Genomic DNA, 26,818 nt, shown 5'->3' on the forward strand with positions numbered 1-26,818 from the left:
TATTTCAAATTATTTAATTTTTCACTGTGGAAAAAATAGGTGATGGGAAATTCACCATTTTAACCATTTTTAAGTGTACAATTCAGTGGTATTAATCACATTCACAATGCTGTGAATTATCTCCACTTGCACTTCCAAGATTTGTCATCGCCCTGAACAGAAATTCCATGTGTATATGTTAAGCAATAAATCCCTATTCCTTCCTCCTTCCCAGTCCCCGGGAACCTCTAATCTACTCTCTGTCTCTATGGATTTGCTATAATGGATATTTAATAGAAATGGTATCTTATAATAATTGTCCAAAATATACCATATTTTGTTTATCCATTTATCTCTCTCTTTTGAAGTTTCCTTCTTCCTTCTATGAGCAAGAGAACACCTCCAACAAGGTGCCAATGTCGCAGTCCACTCCTAGATTCCAGTCAGCCCCCCAGCATCATGGGTGCATGCATGTCCGGCACACTCAGGGAGGTCTCTAGACACAAACTCAGCCCCTTCCTATGTGGGTCAACATTGCAGAGCATCACATTCTGCTGCTACACTCTCTTCTGGCTGCCATTCATCTCCTGGTGGACATGGGTTGGTTCTATTGATTATTGGAATAATGCCGCTATGAACATGGATGTACGAGTCCCTATCACACATTTTGGACCATCACGTTCATTTCACAGAAGGTAATCACACGTTAGATACTCTGATCTGTCTTTATCTTGAATGTTCTCCTTACAAGTTGGCAGATCTGGCCTGGGCACAAGTGGAGGAGAATTCCTCTCTGGCCATTCTGTCAACACGGCCACTGCAGAGGACTTCTGAAGTCACCTTCTGGGATTGCCAAGGCGGTGAGTTTTACACCAGCAACTACAACTCCCTACATTGGACTTGATAAAACAGGCTGTGTCTCAGGTATGCTAAAGAACAAATTAAGAAACAGAATGACCTGGGATGAGTGAAATTCCATTTCAATCATGTCAGCCAGAGCAGATGTTGTCATGAAATGTGATGTTATGGATTTATTTCCTAATATAAAGTCTAAAAGGGAAAACAGCGTAAGAGCTGAAATGTGAATTGGACGTGTCTATAGAGTGTGAATTGGATTCAAGACAAAATATTGTGAATGGTTAATAAGGTCAGTCTGAGTATACTTGCTGAAATAATCTCTTGGATATGCAAATATTCTGAGAACTACACTGTCAAATATCTATTGTATCCTCTTATCTGTGTGTTCACAGAACTGCTACATGTTATAACAAATGAAAAATGTGAATTTAAAAAATAATGTCACCCTAAAATAATACTTTACTTTGAATAGTAATTTTTGTTGTTTTTTTTAATATATATTTTTTGTCACACACTAGACAGCCAGTTTCTTACCACAGCATTATTTGAAAATATGAAGAGGTGATGTGCATGTCCTGTTTGCAGCAGGGTTGGAGTGGGGTAGGGAGAGGGTGGGGACAGGTCACATGTTCAGGCTTGATCTGGGTTGTCCAGTCTCTACACATCTGTCATGCTTTGGTATCATCCCAGTGGAAACTCTGGTTCTGGCTACCAGGACCCGCCTTGGAATTTTTCCTTTCCTGGGCATGTTGTTTTGAGGACATGACATACAACGGTGCTTCAAAAAGTTTGTGGAAAATGGAATTAAAGTATGAGTTTCTTTTGGTGCAAAAACTTTTACAATCCATGCATAGTTTTGTTATGGTACCCATTTCCATGAACTCTTTGAGGATTCCCTTATACTACTTATGTGCTCACCATCTCATCACGGTGAGCCATTATACATGGGTGGGGGCAAGGAGCATTCAGATATAGGACACTTGGAAAGAAACTCTATGTACTGGAGGCAGCAGGTGGCCTGGTGTTTAAGGCGCTGGACTCCCACATGGATGAACTTGAACCACAGTTCAAGTCCCGGACTTGGTGACTTGCTTTCTCACTTTCCCTTTTTCTCTTTCTGTCTGTCGGTGTTCCAATTAATGATAACCATAATAAATAAATAAAACAATTCTATTTTTTAAGAGGTTTTTGCTATAGGGCGCGTATGCTTGCCAGAAAGACAGAGAGAGACAGAGAGACAGAAAGCGAGAAATCACCCCCCAGAGGGTATGGCCACACCGCAATCCCTTCTCCATTCTCTTCTCATGTTCTTGGGCACACATGTACACGCACCTGGCGTGAGTTTAAGTCACTGGGTCCAGGACTCGAACCGTGGTCAACTATGTGGGAGTCCAGCGACATAGCCATTACGCTAACTGCTGATTCCAAATAAAATAATTCCTTTTTTTTTCTTTGAGAGGTTTTCGCTATAGGGCGCGTGAGCTCGCCAGACAGAGAGAGACATAGAGACAGAAAGCGAGAAATCATCCCCCAAAGGGGATGGTCCCGCCGCAATCCCTTCTCTTCCGTTCTCCTCTTGGGATCTTGGGCACGCACGCACACGCACCCAGCGTGAGTTCTAAGCCACCGGGTCTGGGACGCGAACCACAGTCGACTATGTGGGAATGCAGCGACATAGCCATTATGCTAACTGCTGGTTCCTCCAAATAAAATAATTCTTTTGAAAAAAAAAAAAAAAACCCTATGTACTACTGTTGATAATATTCAGAGCTCCACCATCAAACTGCTTACTAAAATCATTGTCTAGGAATCAAAATGGTTGTTTCATTTAGTTTCTTTTCCTCCCTTTTATCTAATATATTTTTTAAATTTGTTAGAGGATATGTGCACTCACCAGAGAAGGAGAGAGAGATAGAAAGGGAAAGAAAGAAACCACCTCCTAATGGGGTGTGGTCACACTGCAATCCCTTCTCCACTTGTCCAACCTGTTGGGAATTGGGACATGCATGGCCACAGACCTGTGTACTTTCAAACGGCTGAGCCAGGATTGGAACCATGCACTTGGCAATGTGGGATCCTGCTCTCTCAACCACCAGTCCTTGGGGCTAGCCTCAGGCAAATTTCTCTTTTTTAGTTTTTTGCCATAAGGTATAGGCTTGTCAGAGAGGAGAGAGAGAGACAGAGACAGAGCCAGAGAGAGAGAAAGTGGGATGGCCATGCTGCAATCCCTTCTCCTTTTGGGATTTGGGGCATGCACACACACACACGCACACACACACACACACACACACACACAAATTCATGATATGATCATTCAAGCTACTGGGTCTGGGACTCTAACTGTGGTAGGCCGTGTGGGGATCCAGCCATCTTAACCACCATGCCACCTGCTACTGGTCTCCCCAGCAAGGGAGAATTTTTTTTTTTAATTTATTTTATTTTTATTATTCTTATTTTTTTTAAAAAAACATTCTATTGCTATACATAATTTGATTTGTAAAGAGAATTTACCCAACATGAAATACATCTCAGACCAGTCCAGTTGAAAATACGATACATACTGTCATAAATAGGTAATAAACCACTTCCGTGTCCCACAAATGTCTTGCCTCTCTATTTTTTCTCCCTGATTTCCTCTCCAGGTGACTTTCTTACTGGTCTACTGATGGCAGGTAGTGATGTTTCTATAGATTTTCTTTACTTTTCAAAACACTTTGACAATCCTAAGCATTTTTCTCCTTGGTATTTCTTGCCTTTCAAACTATCTGCAATTGCTATGAGGGAAATTAAAACAATAACAATCTGGGCTTGTGGTAGAACTCCAGCTCTGTCACTGACTAGGGGTTTGGACAAGTTCCCTCTCTAAGCTTCAGTTTCACCTTCTGCAAAAGGAAAGTAACAACAGCACCTCTCTCCTACGTCATCCTCAGGATCAAGAGAGACACACTTAAGTATGTAGCTTTGTAGTGTGTTAGGTGTTCGATAATGGTAGCCATTGGGTCCTGTTCCCTTATGTTTACATCTTCACTGGACTAAGAGTGTATAAGGTACTCCCCCCGCTCCCCCGTCTCCAGGCACCGCCCTGCATCCTCTCACTTCTAGGCCTGGCCCAGAGCCGCTCTCTCTCTCCTGGCGTGTCACTCCTCCCCTTGGTAGCCCGTGTGAAGACACTTGCAGAGAATTAGTTACTTCCTCATCTATGTTTCCACATCTCTTGGAACGTCCCTCTATTATAGCACTTTTCATATTGTATTACAGTTCATTTGGTTTGGGATCTGAACTCCTCTGTAAGTTCATGAACTCCTCAGGGTGGGGGCTATGTCTCATGTCTTCTGTCCTAATCACAGTGCCTGGACAAGTCTAAGAATCTGATGAGTGTTTTCTGGATTTAACAACACATTTATTTATTTTTTTTTATAAAGTTTTTGCCATAGGGCGCATGTGCTCACTAGAGAAAGAGAGACAGAGACAGTGAGAGGGAAAGTGAGAAATCATCACCCCCGCCCCCATAGGGGATGGCCACACCGCGATCCCTTCTCCATTCTCCTCCTGGGATTTTGGGCACACAAAAACATGCTGCTGGCCTGATTTTCAAGCTACCAGGCCCAGGACTCAAATCATGGTCAGCCCATGTGGGAGCCCAACACCCAAACCACTACGCCACCTGCTGGCCCCAGTATCAACACCTTTTATTTCTAGACCTCTTTGTCGACATTTTACACATCTTGCCTTCCTGGATCCTCACATCAAACAAGGATTGCTCTAGGAGATAATATGTAAGAAATGTAGAAACCAAGGCAAATAGTTTAGGGATTTAGCCCAAATTCCAAGCTAACTGAAGATGCCCTGACACCTCTTATCCATCTCTTATCTTACGACTCAAGGCCTTCCAAGGTATTTGTGATGGTGACCTCAGAGGAAGAATTGGCCACATCTTTTTGGGACAAAAAGTAAATTGACACATTAGGTTAGAAAATGTAACTGTCAGGACCAGCAGTTAGCGTAATGGTTATATTGCTGGACTCCCATGTAGTCAAACGTGGTTGGAGTCCTGGACCCAGCGGCTTAAAACTTACGCAGAGCACCTGTGCGTGTGTGCCCAAGATTCCGAGAGGAAAATGGAGGAGAAGGGATTGCGGTGTGGCCATCCCTCCTGGGGGGGGGGTGATTTCTCACTTTCTCTCTGTCTGGCGAGCACATGCACCCTATAGCAAAAACCTCTCCAAAAAAAAAAAAAAAAAAAAAAGGAAAAAAACCCCCAAAAAAAAAAAAAAAAAAAAAAAAAGGAAAGAAAATGTAACTGTCTCTCCCTGGAAGGTTTGGAGGTCTCCAGAAGGACAGGTATTGAGACCATTGCCACAGTAATTGGCTGATATGGTATGTGTAGTCTCCACACTTTGGAATTAGGTGCTACCTGTGACCATTTGGGCAAGTCTCTGAGTGAAAGAGTAGAGCCATTTTCTCTCTGAGGGAATCTGAAAGAGTACTGTCAACTAAGGTGGGGTGGCTAGTAGTTCATCTGCTCCACTCTATATAATGGTAGTAATGGTAACGAACAGTGTCTCTAGAGGAAAACCCTTCCTGGGTCTCAGTTGCCTTTAGGTGTAGGTCTGACTCTATCCTCTTCACTTGGCTAAATTTCAAATGCAGCTCAAATTTCAGAAAAGTCTTCCTTGGCCATCCCTTCAGCCCTGCCCTCTGTCCTCTCATGTGATCCCATAACTTTTTTAATTTCAAAAAGAAATTAGAAATTAAAAATGAAATTTGTTATTAGGTGTGTGCACTTGTGTGTGTGTGTGTGTGTGTGTGTGTGTGTGAGAGAGAGAGAGAGAGAGAGAGAGAGAATGAGAAAGCACCCCCCAGGGAGGATGGCCATGCCATATCCCCTTCTCCTTCATTCTCCTCTTGGGATTTTTGGGCACACACACACACACACGGGATTGTGTGTTTTTCAAGCCTCCAGGTCTGGGACTTAAACTTGCAGTCTGCCATGTTGAATCCAGCCACCTTATCTACCACACCACTAGCAGGTCCCACCCCAGAGTATTTTATGTTCACTTCCATCATTGTATGGTTGAGAGAGCAAACACAAGTTTGTCCTTCACTTGACTGTGAGCTCCCTGAAGAGGACCTGTCCAATATGCCTGCCACTAGGCCTTTCTGAGAGCTCACGAGAGGATGCAAGTGCTGTACAGAGGACATGGGGCAGCAGAATGTCAGGCTATTAGACCCAGCCATTCACTGTGCTCCATTGACATAAACTTACACAAATACATTCTTGGTCACTGTGCTTTTTTTTTTTTTTTTTTCCAAGCAGTCAAAATATTTTTTTTTGTTTGTTATTTTAAGAAATATTGGGAACCAGCAGTTAGTGTAATGGCTATGTCGCTGGACTCCCACATAGTTGACCGCGGTTCGCGTCCTGGACCCGGTGGCTTAAAACTCACGCCAGGCGCGTGTGCGTGCGTGCCCAAGATCCCAGGAGGAGAATGGAGGAGAAGGAATTGTGGTGTGGCCATCCCCCCTGGGGGGTGATTTCTCGCTTTCTGTCTCTCTGTCTCTCTCTGTCTGTCTGGCGAGCACACACGCCCTATAGCGAGAACCTCTCCAAAAGAAAAAAAAAAGAAATATTATAATTCCATGGATTTCCAGGTCAACATTTTTTTTCCATGATCTTCAAAGTCTCTGAGAATTCTTTGGATCCAGCCTTCCCTTTGTCTCCCAATCTCTCCCACTCCTTCATATGCACACCGAGCTCCCACCTCTGTGTTTCTGCATATACAATATGCTCTGCCTGGAATACCAGCTCTGGAGCCATCACGAAGAACCCATTTGCAGAGTCACTCAGATGCATTCTAAGCCCTGTCCCACGATGTTAGGGGCGTCTCCTCCCAGGTCTCTGAGCTTCAGCTAATGCCAGGCTTTTCTTGTTGTGTTCCTATTACTGGGTTGCTGGAAAAGTCGCGATACATTTTTGCATAGAAAAACATGTCAGGGGACCAGCAGATGGCATAAGGATTACATCACTGGACTCCTATGTAGTTGACTGTGGGGTTGAATCCTGGACCTAACAGCTTAGAACTCACACGAGAAGTATGTGCTTGTGTTCCCAGAATCCTAAGAGGAGAATGGAGGAGAAGGGATTGCGGTGTGGCTATCCCCTGGCAGGTGATTTCTTGTTTTTTGTCTCTTGGTCTCTCTGGTGAGCGCACATACCCTATGGCAAAAATCTCTCTGAAAAAGGCAAAACAAAACAAAAAAACAAAATAAAACCATGCCATAAAGGGACCAGCAGATGGCATAATGGTTTTGTCACTGGACTCCCACATAGTCAACTGTAGTTCGAGTCCTGGAACCCAGTGGCTTAAAACTATAGCCAAGTGTGTGTGTGTTCATGCCCAAAATCCCAAGAGGAGAATGGAGGAAAAGGGATTATGGTATGGCCATTCCCCCTGGGGGGGGGGTGAGTTCTTACTTTCTATCTCTCTATGTCTTTCCAGCTAGCACATGTGTCCGACAGCAAAACTCTCTCTAAAAAAGGCAAAAACAAAAACAAAAACAAAAACAAAAAACAAAACCATATACATCATAAGGGGACCAGCAGATGGTGTAATGGTTATGTCACTAGACTCTCATGTAGTCAACTTCGATTCAAGTCCCAGACCTGGTGGCTTAAAATTCACACCAGGTGTCATGTCCATGTATGCCCCAAATCCCAAGAGGAGAATGGAGAAGGGATTGCAGCATGGCCACCCTTCCTGGGGGGTTATTTCTCTCTTTCTGTCTCTCTGTCTAGCAAGCACACACAACCTATAGCAAAAATCCCTTAAAAACAAAACCAAACCCACGTCATGATTTTTCTGATGACCCAATATTTTCATCTATTTCCCTCAACTAGAACACAAACTCCTCAGGAGCAAGAGTCTGGTCTTCTTCTTATTATTTTATACCCAGTATCTAGTACCCAGTGCTTAGTGTGTGCTAGGTGGTTATAGATGAATTGTGAAATAAGAATCAGTGGAATCTAAGGTTCCTTTTTTATGGTTTTTGCATGGTATCAGTTTTTGGCTTCAGTAGGACTGAAGGACTTTTGCTCCAGCAGCATGAGGGCAAATGGTCTTCAAAGGATATGAAAAGTTGAACTGGGAATTGGCTTCCATATGACTGTCCAATTTCGCTGTCTGTATTGTGCTCTTGGGCCCGGTCAAATCAGCTGACCCAGATGGTATGACATTTGCAGCTAGTTTTATGCAAGTTGCAAACTCTTGCACAACAATAACAAGAGAGGCAGTTATAATTCTGTGTGAGTTGGAAAAACCTGGGGCCAGATTAGCCTGTGTAGATGTGATTTTTGCCTCCTAGTCCCCCTCATTCATCACAGGAGCCCTGCCTTGCAAAGTTTAAGCGATCCAAACATTTACCACCTATCCATTCACAACAGTGCCGGTGTGCGGCGTGGAGCTAGTCCGACTCCAAGGGTGTCCGCCTGTGACAGTTACGTAACCACACACTCGGCCGCTATGTGGGTAGTAAGAGATGGGTCATGGCGCTGCTATCTTACCAGGCATTATTAAGTTTTGCTAATGGATGGGACTAATTTTCCATCTAACGGGTTGGCAGGTGAGTCACCTGAAATACCAAAAAGGCAATGATTAAAGTATTAAAGTATGCATATTTTTCAGTTTCAGTTGCCAGAGGGCATGTGCACATGCACATTTGAGAGAGAGAGACACCACTCCCTGACAAGGTGTGGTCACTCTATAATCCTTTTTCTTCCATTTCTCCATCCTATCAGGATTTGGGCATGCACACCCATGCCCTGGGTGTTTCAAGTTATTGGGGTCAGAATTAGAACCCGTGTTGGCCCCATAGGACTGGCTGCCTACACACAGGACTTACTCACTGTGCTATTGGGCAAAACCCAAATATACACTTTTTAAAAATTTATTTACTTATTTATTTAAATTTTGACCAGAGAGGGACAGAGAGAGAAAGAGAGGGGGGGGGAAGTGAGAAAGCAAGTCTGGGACTTGAACTGCAGTCAGCCATGTGGAAGTCCAGCGCCCTTAACCACCACACCACCTGCCGACCTCTCAAGTATGCACTTAAAAAAAATCCATTACTAACTAGTTGTTTTTTGAAAGTTCATTTTTTTTCTTTCTTCCAGGAGTGAGAGAGACAGAGAGACACACAGAGAGACAATCACTCCCAAGGGGGTCTTCACACTGCTACCGTCCCCTAGCTTCAGTTGGCCCCGGGACATGGGCAAAAGTGCACTTAGCTGTTTGAGGGAGGTCTCCAGATGTGAACCCGGAAACTTCCCATATGGGTCAGCCTCGAGAAGAATTACATCACTGCTGTGCTACTATTTTGTTTGTTTGTTTCTTTTTTTGGAGAGGTTTTTGCTATAGGGCATGTGAGCTCACCAGAAAGACAGAGAGAGACAGAGAGACAGAAAGCGAGAAATCACCCCTCAGGGGAATGGCCACGCCACAATCCCTTCTTCTCCATTCTCCTCTCGGGATCTTGGGCACGCACGCACATGCACCCGGCGTGAGTTTTAAGCCACCAGGTCGAGGACACGAACCACAGTCGACTACGTGGGAGTCCAGCGACATAGCCATTACGCTAACTGCTGGTCCCCTGTGCTACTATTGAGCATTCAAGTTTAGCTCCACATATTTAAGTTAATCCTTACTAAAAAGAAAAAAAAAAAAAGGACATAAAGAGCTTCAAAGACAAAAGGAGATTCACGTTAGAAGTGGGTGTTTAAACAGATCTTTCTTTATGTCCGACCGACAGATGTCACGTCTGCGTCCTCCAAGATATCACTGTATTGGAGCCTTTGCCTTCCCTGAATTACCCAGCAAGGTTGATCATTCCGTGGTACCACTCTGTGCCCTGAACAAACTGGTTCTGTGTTGTGAGTATCTGGAGGGTAGAGCCATGGCTGATTCTTTTTGAACACCGTGTACCTAGCACAGGTTTTCAAGTAAGTGTGATGATGATGATGAGGAGGAGGACGTAGATAAAGACGAGGAGGGTGTGTACCCATATTACTGGGTAACCCGAATTTTGGAGGCCCCCCTCCCTACCTGCCTCGTTTCCTTTCTCAGTCCATTTTGAACACACCCCTAGCATCTCCCAAGCTCTCCCTCCAAGTCCCCTCTGCCCCCGTCAGGCCCTGTAAAGCGAGGAGCTCAGCACCACAGTGACTCGGGCTTTCTCTGCTGCGGTTAGAGCAGGGTTAAAGCTGAGGTTTCTAATCGCTCCCATGAGGTCTTATTACCTGTTGATTAGGTCCTTTTGGGATCAGCATCAAACCGACAACAATAATAAACACTCCCTTCATTGGAACTCAGTAATGACCCTGCCTGCCCCGCAGGCCTGGTGGCTATGGGGAGGGGCACTGGCCATTATGTGGGGCTGGAAAAGGCAGGCCGTATCAGGGGGCATTTCCCAGGAATTCGGTGGTGCACGCTCAGAGGTGCAGCTAACAAGCTGATGGTACCAGTTTGGGATTTTTGGCTGGCACCTCTGTTGTTATAGCACAAGGTACCTCAGAGGGGACCCTCCGCAGCCAGCCTGAGGACTTGAGAGGTGGAGCTGGGTGGTCTTTCCACAGGACTCGGAAATTCTGGAGAATCGTCACTGTTTTGTGAGTGTTTTTTCCGAACTTTTTCAAATGTACACACCAGTGTGTATGAATTAGTGGATGTGTGAACACAAGCACGTACACAGTTTTATTGCAAAAATGCAATCATATTAAACATTTAGCTCTGCAAATTGCTTTATTTTTCACCCAACAATCTATCTTGGACATCTTTCCATGTCAGTGTTTAAGCCTCAATCTGTTAAAGAGCTCTATAGTGATCAAGAGTAAGAACAAAGCAAAAATACATTAGAAAAAAATGTTTGCTATAGGGTGCATGTGTTCACTTGAGAGCGAGAGAGGGAACATGAGAAAGTACTTCCCACCCCCAGGAGGGATGGCCACATACAAGCCCTTCTCCTCCATTCTTCTCTTAGGATTTTGGGACTCAAACTAAGAAGTCGGCCATGTGAGAGGCCCACGTGCCTTAATTACCACCTGGCTGCACCCCCGTCCAGTGATATTTTAAATTTGAATTTCCCTGATATGACATGGCATTTATCATGTAATTTAAAAAAAATTAAACTTGAAGAAAAATGACAAGAATAAGCCAAAGAATTTTGATACATCCTGTATATAGATTCACCAGTTCTATATTTTTTTAATCCCATGTATCTATTATTCTTTTCTTCTCTATATGTTTATATCTGTACTTCACAACATGGTGGTTACTCCCAGAGAGACAGAAAGAGACAGAAAGACAGAAAGCGAGAAATCACTCCCCAGGGTGAATGGCTACATTGCAAATCCTTCTCCTCCATTCTCTTCTCGGGATTTTAAGCACTCATGCACATGTGCCTGGCATGAGCTTCAAGCTGCCAGGTCTGGGACTCAAACCAAGGCTGACCATGTTAGAGTTCAGAGCCTTAACCACTATACCACCTGTTGGCCCCTGCATGTGGCTATTTTTTTTAAGAGGTTTTTGTTATAGGGTGCGTGCACTTGCCGGAAACACAGAATGACAGAGAGACAAAAAGCGAGAAATCACCCTCTGGGGGGATGACCACGCTGCAATCCCTTCTCCTCCATTCTCCTTTCGGAATCTTGGGTACCCATGCACACGCACCTGGTGTGAGTTTAAGCCACCAAGTTCAGGATGTGAATCACAGTCGACTACATGGGAGTCCAGCAACATAACCATTAGGCCATCTGCTGGTCCCTGCATATGGCTATTTAAATTTATATAGAATAAAATAAATAATTCAATTCCTCAATCACATTAGTCAAATTTCGAGTATCTGGTAAGCACATACTAAACCTTTCTTTCTTTCTTTCCTTCTTTCTTTCTTTCTTTCTTTCTTTCTTTCTTTCTTTCTTTCTTTCTTTCTTTCTTTCTTTTTTTTTGGGAAAGGTTTTTGCTATAGGGCACATGTGCTTGCCAGAAAGACAGAGAGAGACGGAGAGAGAGAAAGCGAGAAATCATCCCCCAGGGGGGATGGCCATGCCACAATCCCTTCTCCTCCATTCTCCTCTTGGGATCTTGGGCACACACACACACACCCCATGTGAGTTTAAGTCACTGGGTCTGGGACTTGAACCACAGTCGACTACATGGAAGTCCAGCGACATAGCCATTACACCAACTACTGGTCCCAGATACTGAACATTTCTATCATTGCCGAAAGTTTTACCATATAGCTCTGAGTTCTAGGACTATATTTATTTTTGGGCCACTGAGGAATCAACTGGAGAGGGGCCAGCAGGTGCCGTGGTGGTTGGACTCCCACATGGCTGATTGCAGTCTGAGTCCTAGACCCAGTGGCTTGAAACTCATGCCAGCTGTCTGTGCATGCATGCCCAAAACTCTGAGAGGAGAATGAAGGAGAAGGGATTGCAGGGTAGCCACCACCCTGGGGGGTGATTTCTCACTTTTTCTCTTTCTGTTTCTGTCTGTCTCACTCGGATGGGCACACATGCCCTATGGCAAAAACCTAAAAAAAAAAAAAAAAAAAAGACAATTAGAGAAACTATGTCCATTTACCCCAAATACTTCAATATGTAATTCCTAAGAATGACAATGTTCTCTTACATAACCATGGTACATTGACCTAAATTAGAAAATTTAACATCAATATGTTATCTAACTCACTGACTGCATTTGAGTTTCATCAAATATCCTAGTATTTATTATTATTATAGCTATTGTCTTTTCCAGTCCAGGATCAAATACAGGTTCAGATCTTGTATTTAGCTGTCATGTCTCTTCATTACATTGCATATTAAGAACCCTGCATTTAGGGATCAAGTCCAGACAGGATATGTAGGAGCAAATAAGGGTGTATAGCAGGGTCATTTATCTTTACATGCCCAGCCCTCGCATCAGGGAGTAGAATGGAATCAATGATTAGAAAAATGAATGAATGAGCAAATTTTTACAGTTTCCCATTTCTCTCTCATTATCACCTTTCTTCCTTCTCTGAATTCAAAGCAAGCTGTATATAATTATTTTGGAAACATATTGCCAAAAGATACCTGAGAAGAGGTATTAATAAGATGATCATAGATTGTCTCTACAGTCTTTGGAAGATGTTTGGCAGTACTCATCAATATTTAAAAGAAAAGCTCTTCTTTGCCCCAGCAATTCTACTTCTTAGGACTTTGACTACAGAAAAACATACGCACATGTACCCAACAAGGTAGGCATAAGAATGTTGACCGTGGTTTTATTTGGAATTGGGTGAGAAGGGAGAAATAACCTAAATATTCATCAGTAGGGGATGGTTAAAAATACATATGGGGCCCTGCCTAGGTGGCGCAGTGCATTATGCACCGTATTGCACCATATTGCATGCTGGAAACCATACAGTTAGCACGGGTTTGGATCACCGAGTCAACCTGGAAACACACATGTGCATGCAGGTGCCCAAGATCCTGATGAGCTGGAGGGCTGGGGAGATAGTGGTATGATGAGACCCTAATGGGAGTATTTGTCTCTCTTACCCAGCATGAACATGCGTGTGCTTTCTATTGCACAAAAAAGCTTAATATATTCATAATAATTTATTTAACATTTAAGGGAGATTTATAATTGTTAACTTAGTAATAAAACACCTACTATGGGACAGGTAGTGTTAGAAGATGAAGGGAAAAAGGAACCTGAGACCATATCTCTTTATTGAGCTTACAGTCTACTGGGAGGATTATGGAATACATTGCAGCAGGTAGAAAAATGAGATGGAGTGCTACATAATGACGAGAAAAGATCTCCAGAGTATTTCAAGCTAATAAAGATACCAGTGGCCTAGTTACAGAATACTAACAGTACGGATGTGTTTCATGTCTAAGATCACAAAATAAATCTACACACTTCTCTAGGTATACATATGCATGTGAACGAAGGCGTGAGAGGGCACATGCCAGGCTGTTGTTCCCTCTGGGACAGGGTTAGGAGTTCTGGGGGTGGTCAAGGGCATTTTTGTTTTATCCTATCTTGTTTGATTTTGCTTCTTTCCCAGGAGCATGCTTTCACGCATTGCTAGGGAAATTAAAAATAAATAAATAAGCAGGCTAATGGGAGGTCTAACAATCATGCCAGCTAAAGGGAAGCAGGCACTATTTAAACATTAAAGAATCGAATGCAGTTACTACTGCACACCCAGAATAAAAAATGACCTGGAGGCTCTGGCCCTCCTCAGGAAACTGCAAGAACCCATCTGGAAACTGATACACAAAACAGTGTGCTCTCATAAGCTTCACCTGCCAAGCTTTGTTATTTATTCGAAGTCTTCACAGACTCCATATTCTCCAGGAGGAAAGAAGGACATTAAAATTTACTGTGTGAATAACACCACATTTGCTATTTGATTTAACTCCTCTAAGAAGAGTTACTCCCCCCATTTTATAGGTGGGAAAGCTGAGGTTCAGAAGAGTGAGCACATTTGCTCAGGGTCTCAAGGAGTCTAGATTCAGATTCGTCCTTTTGGACTCCAAAGTCCACCAACTAACTGTCTTTTACCAAGAAGTCCTGGCGAACAGGCCTGCAGTGGTGGAATCTCAAACTACTGGTCGAGACGTAATACTTAACATTTCCTCCATTTTTAGGGGTGCTCTAGAAAAAAACCCTGGGTAAATGCCCTAGTCCTGTTTGACAAATTTATTGCTGGAAGGCTCCATTTTTCTCTGCTGCTCAGAGCATCCAACCTCAAGAAAGATAAGAGAGAGGGAAATAAAGTGAAGAAGAGACAGGTGAGATAACAAGAGAAAGAGGCAGAAACCCTAAGCAGAAGACCACAGAGGAACTGAGCAAACAGAAAGAGAAAAAAAGGGCAGAAAGGAAGGAGAAGAGCCAGAGAGGCAGAGGGCTAAGGAAGTACTGGTCTTATAAATGAAAAGGATGCCAACACAGCCATGCAAGAAGGATTTTTTTTTTAATTTGCCAATGGGCACATGTACTCACTGGAGAGACAGAGAGAGGGAGAAATCACACCCTGGTGGGGTCCAGTCACACCAATTCCTTCTCCTCCATTTCTCTCTTCTTTTTGGGATTTTGGTCACTCACACTCACATATGTCTGAAGTATTTTTCATGCTACCAGGTCTGGAATTCATGCAGTTGGCCATGTGGGATCTTAACCACCAGGCCATGGGGCAAGCCCTAGGATTTATTATTATTATTATTTAATGTATTTATTTATTTAAATTTGACCAGAGTGAGAGAGAAAGGGAAGGTGAGAAAGCAAACTGCCAGGTCCAGGACTCGAACTGCGGTCGGCCATGTGGAAGTCCAGCGCCCTTAACCACCACGCCACCAGATGGCCCCTATTATATTATTATTTTTTAAATAAACGCTCTTTCTAATAGGGTGGAGGGGTGGAGGTCAGTGAAGGGTAGAAAGGGGAGAAGCACCCTAGATCTCCACTTACTTGGCTTCTGCATTGGGGGAGCGGGGGCGTGGAGTGTCTCTTGAGTCATAGGTGCCCTGAAACCTTCTGTACGCCTTGGCCCAGGTACCCACAAAAGGCCTGCACCTTTGCTAGTATCATCTTAGGGATTTTCAGTTTGTCCTTTGGCTGAAAGTCTCTGGGCATAGGTTCAAAATGATAAAATCGATTGAGGGTAAAGCAGCACACCAGCTGTCTTAGTCATGGGAGAAAGGATGAGGAAAGGATAGAGAGATGAGAAATGAGAGAGTAAGAAAAGAGAATTAAGGAGGGAGAGAAGAGAGAATGAGAAAGAAAAATTAGAGAAAGAGAAGGGCAGAAAGAAGGATAGCAGGAGACAAGAAGAAAAATGACAAGGAACAAAATGAAAGGGGCAAGAAACAAACTGAGGAGGCCAAGAAGCTGGCGAGAAGAGGGGAGGGGAAGAAAGGCCTTTCTATTCCTGGGGAGGAATATATAAGACCTTTCGCCATATCCTGCAGGCAAATAAACTGGGCTGGGAAATTAAGAATGAGTTCTGGTTGAGCATTAGCAAAAGGCCTCAGGAAGTACAAAAACTTTTGCCAGTTTCCATAAAGCTGCCTCTTAAAAATTAAAAATCACAGGCCACGCTATATATTGCCCCTGTCACTCACACCCAGGTACACATTACTGCCTGGAGAAAGAGTCACCAACCGAGGTGTTGCTTTAATGTAATTATAATTAAGCAAGAACCCCACAGGCTATAATCACATACACCCACTAAATGAGCTACTGGGAAGAGAGAAGGATGTGAGTGCTACCACAAGGCTCAGCAAGGAATGTTCTAGAAGATATAACAGGAAGTAGAATCAAATGTGGATGACAGGTCTTGTCCCCAATGACAAGGTATAATGTGTCCATTTGCATATTTCTTTCTTTTTTTTTTTTTTTTTGAGAAGTTTTGCTATAGGGCACGTACACTCGCCAGAAAGACATGGAGAGACAGAGAGACAGAAAGTGAGAAATCACCCCCTCGCTGGGGGGATGGCCACGCTACAATCCCTTCTCCTCCATTCTCCTCTCAGGATCTTGGGCACACATGCACATGCACTCAGCGTGAGTTTAAGTCACTGTGTCTGGGACTTGAACCACAGTTGACTACCTGAGAGTCCAGCGAGCGACATAGCCATTACACCAACTGCTGGTCCCCTGTTTGCATATTTCAATGGTAGAAGATTCATTTTATCTATTTTTTAAAAGTTATTTAACTTTACTTACTTACTTATTTTTAGTTTTGACCAGAAAGGGACAGAATGAGAGAGACTGAAAGACAGAGAGAGAGGGAAACTGAAAAAGTAAGACGCCAGGTCCAGGACTCCAACCATGGTCGGCCATGAGGGACTCTAATTCCCTTAACCACCATACTATCTGCTGGCCCCAAGGATAGAAGATTTAAACACAGTGGTTATCAGGATGATCAGGTGATTCATTCCTTTATTTTTATTTATTTATTTATTTATTAGAGGTTTTTGCTATAGAGTGTGCGAGCTCACCAGAGTCAGATAAAGAGAAAAGTGAGAAATCACCCCCCAGTGGGGGATGGCCACGCTACAATCCTTTCTCCTTTATTCTCCTCTTGGGATTTTGGGCACGCATGCACATATGCCTGTTGTGAGTTTTAAGCCACCACGTCCGGGACTTGAACCATAGTTGACTACATGGGTGTCCAGCTACATAAACATTACATCATCTGCTGGTTTCAGGACTCTTTTTTTTTTTTAATTTATTTGTATTTTTTTCATAGGGCCTGTGTATTCCTGGAGAGAGACAATGAGAGAGGGAAAATGAGAAATCACCCCCTAGAAGGGGATGGCCATGCTACAAACCTTTCTCCTTCATTCCCCTCTCAGGAGACACATGAGTGCAGGATGTTTTTCAGGCTGCCAGGTAGGAACTTGACCTACAGAGTTGATCATGTAGGATCCATGCTTTAATTACCATGCCACCTACTGGCCCTTTATCAGGATTCTTTTCATTTATTTTTAAAAACTTGCTATAGAGTATGTGCACTCACCAGAGTGAAAGAAAGAGTGAAAGACAGACACAGAGAGAGAGATAGTGGGAAAGCATTCTCCAGGGCAGATGACCACACTATAATCCCTTCTCCTCCATTCTTTCCTTGGGATTTTGGGCATGTATGGTCACACCTTCAGTGTGTCTTTCAAACCACAGAGTCTGGGATTTGAACCATGCAGTTGGTCATGTGGGATCCAGTGCCTTAATAACCATGCTACCTGCTGTCTTGAGTCTAATTCTTAAGAGAAAGAATGAGAGTTTAGATGAAAAAGAGCTATAAAAATACTCCCTAATTTTATGGAATTGCAAGGGAAAGAAGCCAGGAGTGGCCAACAAAGGTGCCTGGCCCCAGGCTGGGAAAATGGAGGTCTTCATTGCGCAGAAGGTGGAACAGTCACTTTTTGTCCCTAGAGGTGCAGATCCTGTGCTCACCAAAGCTTAATTTCTTAAAAAAAAAAATTCAGGATGTTGGAATGGGTTGGCCTTTTCTGGTAACTTTAAATAAAGTACTGTAAGAGGCAGGCCCAAGAGGGCCTGTTTTTCCATAAGAAAGTGAAGGGACTCCAGCTTTGCTAAGAGAGGTCCTTTCTGCCTGTGGTCTGTAGTTCAAGGTGGCTGAAAGTCCTGACCCTGGGGCTTGTAGGGTTGGGAAATGCATGTTTTCTATCTCAAACTAAGGTTAATACATAGGCAAGTAGGGAGGGTTCTCAGGAGATGAAATCAGAACACACACAAAAAAAGCCTGAGCCACCTCACCCTAGGCTCTCCCAGCTTGTCCTGGTAAATATTTCTGTCTCAGAAACACAGATTCATATGCTTTGGGAGGTTGGAGTTGGCAACAGTGTAAGGCAAGAAGAAATGAGAAGAATCTCTCTACTTAAGGCTATTGCCTTTATATCTTTCAAATCAGAGGCCAAACTGAAGGGTGAGGCCATATGACTAGGCATGATCTAAGGGCAGTGCTTTTAAACTCTGGGTGTGACCCATTAGTGGGATGTAAAATCACTCTGGTAGATTATTATTACTTTTTCTTTCTTTCTTTCTTTTAAATGGAATAGAATAGAAAATATCAGCATGTGCCGCATGCAGTGAAGGTAAATACTGTTGAGTGAAACTTGTGATTTGGTTATACATAAACATATATTAATACATACACATGCATAATTATATACTAGGGCATAAAGTAAAATTAATTTCTGATTAGGGGTTATGGCTAAAAAGTTTGAAAACTAGTAGTCTAGCAAAGAGATAAAACATAGAGGTTTTGGGCTAGAAAAAATAGAAATTTCCAGTTTTAAAATGCATGACCAAGCAAATCCTCTGGCTATAGTTACAACCTGACAGAATTGTCTAGAAGCAAAAAGATGAAAAACCTATTAGTTTTTTGTGAGATGTGTAATTCCAAAGAAATTCCAAGAAAGGTTGACAATAGTCTGTAGATGTTAAAATATTTAGGCATATTTTAGGACAATCCCTAGTCTTAGTCCCCTGTTAAAGACTAAATGTGTTTTCCCCCAGCCCTCCATCCCCATTCATATATTAAAATCCTAACTTCCAATGCAATGGTACTTGGAGGCAAGGCCTTTGGTTGGTTATTCGGTTGTGAGGCTAGATCCCTCATTAATGAGCTTAGTGTCCTTACAAAAGAGGCCTGAGAGGGCCTGGCCCCATGGCACAGTGGTTAAGTTCTGTGCATAGAAAGCAGGATTTGGGGGCCAGTAGTTGGCATGGTGGTTATAGCGCTAGACTCCCACATGGCCAACTGAGGTTTGAGTCCCAGACCTGGTGGCTTGAAAATCACACTAGGCATGTATGTGTGTGTGTGTCCAGAATCCCAGGAGGAAAAGGGATTGTGGTGTAGTCATCCCCCTGGGGCATGATTTCTCACTTTTCCTCTCATGGTCTCTCTCTGTTTCTCTCTGGCAAGAGCATGCACCCTATTGCAAAAACCCTTAAAAAAAGAAAGAAAGAAGGAAAGCAAGCAAGCAAGCAAGCAAGCAAGATACCACATGGTCAAACACAATTTGAATCCCTGATCTGGCTGCTTGAAAACATGCCAGACACATGTATGTACATGCTCAAAATCCTAATGGACTGAAGAAATGAAGGAAAACATATTACAGGTCACTAGGTGCCATTGGGGGATGCTTCATCTTTTTCTCTCTGTCTTCTTCTCCCTCTCTGATGAGCACACATACCCTCAGGCAATAAACAAACAAAAGAGGCCCTAGAGAGCTTTCTTGACCTCTTATAGCATGTAAGAACACAGAGAAAATAAAAGAACCAGGGAATGGACCCTCAAACCTGCAGGTTCCTTGATCTTGGTCTTCCCAGCCTCCAGAACTGTGAGAAGTAAATCTCAGTTGCCTGTAAGCCACCCACTCTATGGCAGTTTTTAACGAAGTCCAGATGGACTAAGACACCCCAAACTTGCACCAAAAGGTAGTGAACTACTAAAGCAATGTTATTCCCAAAGAGCACACCCTCCCAATGCTTTCCTCAGCTATGTCAATAGAGGACAAACAAGCAATGATGATCTTCTGTGGGCTATACTAAATGCTGAGAATTTGTTTTACTGTCAGGAGTCTTGATTGTCTCTGTTCTCTAAGATATGATTTGTACATTTACCATTTTTCCCAAACAGAGTTTTTGGTGTATACACACAATTCTTTCTCCACTATATTGGGTGTACTGGTGACACATAATTTATCATTTAGTTATAGGTCACTGGACTACCAGGAGTTACCTCCGGATTTCAAGGAGAGGGATGTCACAGGCTATAGTTACATGAACCTGTGGGTTCTTTCCATTTGAGTTACCTGTATTTTTACGTGGTTATGGACATTTGTGGAAGTGTTTCTGTGGAGACAAGCATGAATGGATGTTGAGAAGCCAAAAGGGAGGACTGTAGTTGACATTTGTTAGTTGATACTTGGCTCCCACATCTCCTCCCCCATCATAACAGTATCTGGATATTTCTTTCAGGCAATAACACCCCCATGCAACCCATTTTGTGGGCCATTCCGGCTGTGGATCCCTGAATGACTTGACCTAAGCAGCACATTTTATTTCCCTGATTACAGCCATTCCTTTAGGGGTGGGCATTGTGTCCTGAGGTGGTCCCATTGGGTATGTTTGAGGAATCTTACTTGGAGTATGGAGGCACTCTCTACCACTTAACATGAATGAGGAAACACAGGGCTCCAAACTCAGATGGTAGCCACCCTACGACTCCAAGGGGAACAAGCCAGGGATGAGGCAGACATTGTGGCTGACAGGGTGGAGAGGCCCTTCATTACTCTCCTAAGCATTTGGGCCAACCAGTATTTGTCTGGACATTCGGACATTCCTGCCTTTCCTCTGGAATGTCCCGTCAGCCAGGAAGCATCCTGATTAAAATTGGTTTGAGTTGACTTCTATTATTTATATCATAGAAAATAGACACTGCACCCATCTTTGTTTTGCTTGAGGCCAAGCTTGCTCATCCCAGATGCAGACTCGCTGAGCCTCTGTCTTAGGCTGCCAGGAGGAATTCATTCACAGTAGAGTTTAGTGGCTCTAGCCAGGGCCTACTCCAGAGAGTTTTCGCTGTGCTCAATTTCCCCCAGACTAAGTGCAGACTTATGAAAAATATGATTCTCAATTATTTTGGAGCACTCAAGGCTATTTACGACTGTCCCTTGCCTTTCCTTCTACCTTTGGCTTATTTCCCATCACTAATCTTGCCCACTGCACCACAGTAATATTAAACTGCTTAGAGTTCCAAATCCCATATTATTTTATAGACTTTTCTTCAAACTGGTTTACTGTTTTTTGTTTGCCTACCTTACCCCCTATACTTTTATTGCCCCTTACCTATTTATCCTTTTAGACCCCTGCCTTCCAGTATGGTAGCCCCTAAGCACACATGATCATTGAGCACTTAAGATGTGGCTAGTGCCAGCAAGGAACTGAATTTCTCACTCTATTTTATTTAAATTAATTTAAATTACAAATTTTAAATCGAAGCAATATAAAATATGTTTCCGTTAAACATAACTTTATTGCTTTGATAGGACTACATTTTACTTTAACTATTGAAAATTTGGCATTCAAATTGAGATGTGCTGTAAGTATAAAATATGCACTGGATTTGAAAGACTTAGTACAATAAAAAAGAATGTAAAATATCTCATTAACAATTTTTATATTGATTGTGTAGTGAAAGGGTAATATCTTGGATATACTGGGTTGAATGAAATGTATGATTAAGATTATTTTCACCTATTTGTTTTTACTTTTTTAAAGTGGCTATTAGAAAATTTAACATTATACACATGACTTGTACTATATTTCTACAGGACAACTCTCAGATATACCATATCAGATAGCATCTTTTTGAGAAAGTCTTTTCCAGTCATCTAGGGTAGACACAATGGCCTCCTAACATCTTCACACGACACCCACTTACACAGGACTTACTTCATTAATTGACATTCTTTTTATGTGTCTCTCTCCCTAGGTAAATTATAAATTTCTCAAGGGCAGGAACCATGCTTTATATTCTCAGAGCCTGGCACATAGTAGGTACTCAGAAAATACTTGTGAAATAAATTAATGAATGGTTAGCCACATCAAGTTCACAGGTATCTCTATGTACAATTTCACATATAACTACTTTTTAGATTAATTTTCTGTCTCAAGGCTTTCTGAAGTTTCAGTCTTCTGGCTATGTGTAGGCCACCATGAGTAGTGCCTGACCTTGGAGGCAGCCCTATAGGTCAAACTTTCAACTTTTCCTAGTATTCTGTGCCCAGGGTATCCCAGATGGGTGCAGAGCAGGAGTGAGAAGACAAGGGTGAGCTCCAGGAGGAGTGAAGGAAAGAAGGCAGGAAGTGAGGGGAACAGGAAGCGAGACGTCTCCCTCTGCCTTGTGTGGCAATGTGAGCTGAGCAGTGCTGCCAAGTACGTGGCGGTGTGGAAAAGTGGGGAGGAGAAGTTGGGCTGGCTGTGGTATGCTGCTGGGTGGAGTTAAAATTTATAACAAGGGAGAGGCAACTGAAGAAAAGAAAGATTCTTTTAAAAATTCTGCTGAAGTCTAATTAAAAAAAAATTCCACTCCCTCATGCTAAGTTTTAAGAGACTTCCCTTTCAGAATTATTTTCAGTCTGGTGGTAACCGGCAGGAAGAGAGTCAGATGTTCACCAAGCTATAAAGAGGACACTCCCCACCCCTTGAAACACAGGGCTGGCCCACACTGTTTTTCTGACTTTAGTTATGAGGATACAGGATGTAAAGTTTTCAAGGCATAGATCTTTGTGAAAAGGAGTGTCTGTGTGGTAGACTTAAAAAAAAATGGCTGCAGTATTTTGTAGCTCATTCCACCAAGAGGTGGAGTTGGTTTCGCTAGCTGTTGAATCTGGGTTAGACCCATGGGACATTAGAAAACCCGATTAAACAGAGGCTTGAAAAGTTCCCGCACATTGGGATTTGCTCTCCTTTGCTGTTTTGGGACCAGCCATCACGTGATGAAGTCTAGACTGGCTTGCTAGATACTGGAGACACATGACCTGATCGCCCTTATGGACCTCCACTAGTTGCCAGATACATAGTAATAAAAAATACCATCTGGGACCACCAGTTGTTGAATAATTTTCCAGCTTAATGTCACCACACAAGCAAGTTTGGGTGAAACTAGCAGAAGAACTTCCCAGCTGAGCCCAACCAAGCTACTAACTTCCAGGATGGTTGGTGAATAAATAATTGCTATTTTAAGCCTCTATCTTTTGGGGTGTTTCTTATGAGTTGCTATGATCTGAATTTTTCAGTTCTTCAAAATTTATAGTTGAAACGTAAATCTCAATGTGCTGGTATTAAGAGGTAGGGTTTCTGGGGACCAGCAGTTAGTGTAATGGCTCTGTCGCTGAACTCCCATGTAGCCGACTCTGGTTCGAGTCCCAGACCCGATGGCTTAAACTCATGCCGGGCACGTGTGTGTGCGTGCCCAAGATCCCGAGAGGAGAATAGAGAAGGGATTGCGGCGTGGCCATCCCCCCTGGGTGTGTGTGTGATTTCTTTCTTTCTATCTCTCTGTCTCTGTCTTTCTGGCGAGCACACACACCCTATAGCAAAATCCTCTTCAAAAAATAAAAAAGAGGTAAGGTTTCTGGGAAGTGATTAGATTATAGGGTTCTGCCCTCATGAATGGGATTAGTACCTTTATAAAAGAAGCCTAAGAGGGTTTGTTTACCCCTTCATCCATGTGAGGACACAGCAATAAGTCATACAGATGAATAATTACAAAAAACAATTTATTTATCATGTTTCTGGTGGCTGGGAAGTCCAGGATCAAGGCACTAACACATTTGGTATCTGGTGAGGACTGCTTTCTGGTTCATAAATGGTTCCTTCCCACTGTTCTCTCACATGGTAGAAGGGATAAGCTAGCTCTCTGGGGGCTTCTTTTATAAGATACTAATCCCACTCATGGGGGCTCTACCCTCATAGCCTAATCATCTCTCAAAATTCCCGCCTTCTAATACTATCATATTGATGGTTGGGTTTTCATATTCAGGCCATGGTATAGAATAATTCAAAATGGGGGTGTTGTAGCCAGGTACATGTGGCCCTGCAGCTTGCTTGGGGTGATCTTGGGCTTCTTTGGTAACCATGATAATAATGACAGAAGTATTTTGTAGGACTGCAATAAGAATTGTGTCACCAGGGTGGCGAACCTGAATTAGGGTTCCTTGAAGAGACTATACATAGGGCCTACTGTATTTACGAAGGTTTGAGGAAACACGAGGGAGAGTGAAGTGTTCTGATGCCATGTTCCCACCCAGATAGAAAGAAGCAAGAAGAGGGCATGGTGACCAAGGACTGGGGACAGAACTAGTAGGGTCAAGTGGGCTGCTTAACAGGAGCCATGACCACTTGTGTTGAGATATGAAGCCCTTCTGCAGTGACACAGCTGAGAAGGAGCTGAGGGTTAGAAACTCTGACCTGTACTTCCTCCCTCCTATTTTTTCCAGTACTCCTCATTGGCCACGTCCAAGAGGAAGCCAATAGATATAAAGATCAGCCCCCTATGACAAAGAGCAAGGTGGAGAGGAAGTAGTAGATCTGAGGCAAATGGACAGTACCCAGCCCAAGTTTTTTATTAAGAATTATTTTATTTTTAACTTTATTTATTTATTCATTTTAATTTGACCATAGAAGGACATAGAGAGAGAGAAAGTGAGAATGAGAAAGCAAGCTGCCAGGTCCGGGACTTGAACTGCAGTCAGCCATGTGGGAGTCCAGCACCCCTACCACCACACCACCTGCCGGCCCCGCCAGCCCAAGATTTTAAAAACGACTGCATATAAAAGCACTGATCATGTACCTAGCACCTGGCAATTTTGTTTTTTGCTGTAATTATATTATTTATCAATAGAAATCAATGGTTATGAGTGGCAGAAAAGGAAATAATAATCATTACTATTGTTATGTTTTTTGCTAGGGTGACCTGTAGAATATGGGTGGAGGGTTAGGTTTTCAGTTTGGAAGAAGTGAGAAAAATAATAATTATAATAAGAGAAAAGACTTACTTGGGAACTTACTATGCGACGACAGATAGAAATCCTTAAACATTTTTCTCTTCATTTATGTTAGAGTGCATGTGCATGCAAGAGGAAGAAGAGAGAGAAAGATAAGGAGAGACACAGAGATGTGTCTGATACAGGGTTTGCCCACACTATGATCCCCCTCATCCAGCCCATTGAATCCTGGGCACTTACATGTGTTCCTGGTATGCTACAGGCTGACCAGGCTGGGGACTCAAATCATGGTCACCATGTGGAACATGGCTTCTCCTAGTAGCAACTATGGCTGCACCACAAAGCCAGCCCCAGGAAGGGTCTGGCTGAATATCTGAATGTCTCACATACACTAATGGTTCAATCCTCATGTCTACCTTAGAGGCAGGTATTATTATTATCTTTATTTCACAGATGACAAACTGAGGCAGAGAGAAGTTAGATAACTCAACCATGGCCACATGGCTGCTACGTAGTGGGGGCAGGGCTTGAACCAGTTTCATAGGGAGTATGAAGCTTGGCACTTGTTCTTTGGGTACAGAGTTAGAAAATGAATGTGAGAAAGTATCAAGTCATCATGAACTAACACATGGGGTTTCCAGGAGGATGAAGAGAGACCGTCTGGAGAGAGAGCTAAGGACCAGATCTTTGAAGGCCTGAATGGGAGGCTGAAGCCACTGAGCATTTCAGAGAAGAGAAAGGCAGTCATACGGGAGCACCAGGTAATTCAACTGTGTGCAGGGCTAAACTAACACAGCAGGGCGCAACTGGAAGGCAGGCAAACAGTTAGAGGATACTGTAGGAGTCCAAGCACAAGGTGATGAGGGTTTGAATGAGACAGAGGGAGGGACACTGGATTTGCACTGCAAGGGAGAGCTCAACAGGACTTGCGGACTGATGAGATAGCCATGTCAATAGGAACTGGAGAAAGAAACAGGAGGTTTGAGACTCAGGTGACAGGTGACTGATGGTATCAGATATACCATCCAGCCACATTTAGTGTGCATATTAGAAAAAAGAAGTATACATGAGCCAACCTTGTGTGTTTTCTGATTACAACACAAATGCCACGAAGATGTACCACGCCCTACACACTATGATCAGTTGCAAAATAGCAACATATTTTGCAATATCAGCTCCTAAAAATTCACCTGTGAGTCTGGAAGAAGGAGGAGTGGATTCAAGGGCCACCCCCACCCTCCACACACACACAAGGTGCTGAGAGGACCAGGGTCGTGGGATACTGTGAAATTAGTTCTGGGGAAGCTGGCAGGATGCTTGGTTGCCCAGTGACAATGCTGCCTTTACGGTGGCCATTGGTTTCCTGCAGTCTCGGATGCATCTCATTAAATGGAAAGAGGGATAGACGACTGACACATTTTCTGAAGTGGCATTTTCAGTGCCCCAAGTTCTGATATCTTGTTTATAAGTGGCACTTACAAAATACAAGGGAAGCGAAAAAAAAAGAGGAAAAGGAAGAAAAGTCTCCTAGGATCTCAAGCATGCGAGGAGTTGATCTTGACTCTCGATTTCAGCTTGTCTAAGAGACAGGGTGCAGAGCCTCCTTGAAATCCACCTGAAATGAATTAGCCTGAAGTAAAAGTAGGTGTTTATCTCCAGTCATTGCCTCAAATAGCTGACTACCTGTTGGAAGAAGGTTGTGATCGATGTAAACCAGAGCAGCCGTGCATGAGCTGTTACACAGCGGTTAGTATTGATCAGAGCTAAAGGCTGCCGATAGGAATGTGGACTGAACTGACAGGCAGAGAAGAGGGAAGAAGGAAACAGCCTTTGCTGGTGGCAGCCGTACAGAAGGAAGCCGATAAAAAGTCGATTCCACTTAACTGAATGGCTGCT

Source organism: Tupaia chinensis, unplaced genomic scaffold (assembly GCF_000334495.1).
Source record: "Tupaia chinensis unplaced genomic scaffold, TupChi_1.0 Scaffold000355_1, whole genome shotgun sequence".
Taxonomy (NCBI): Eukaryota; Metazoa; Chordata; class Mammalia; order Scandentia; family Tupaiidae; genus Tupaia; species Tupaia belangeri.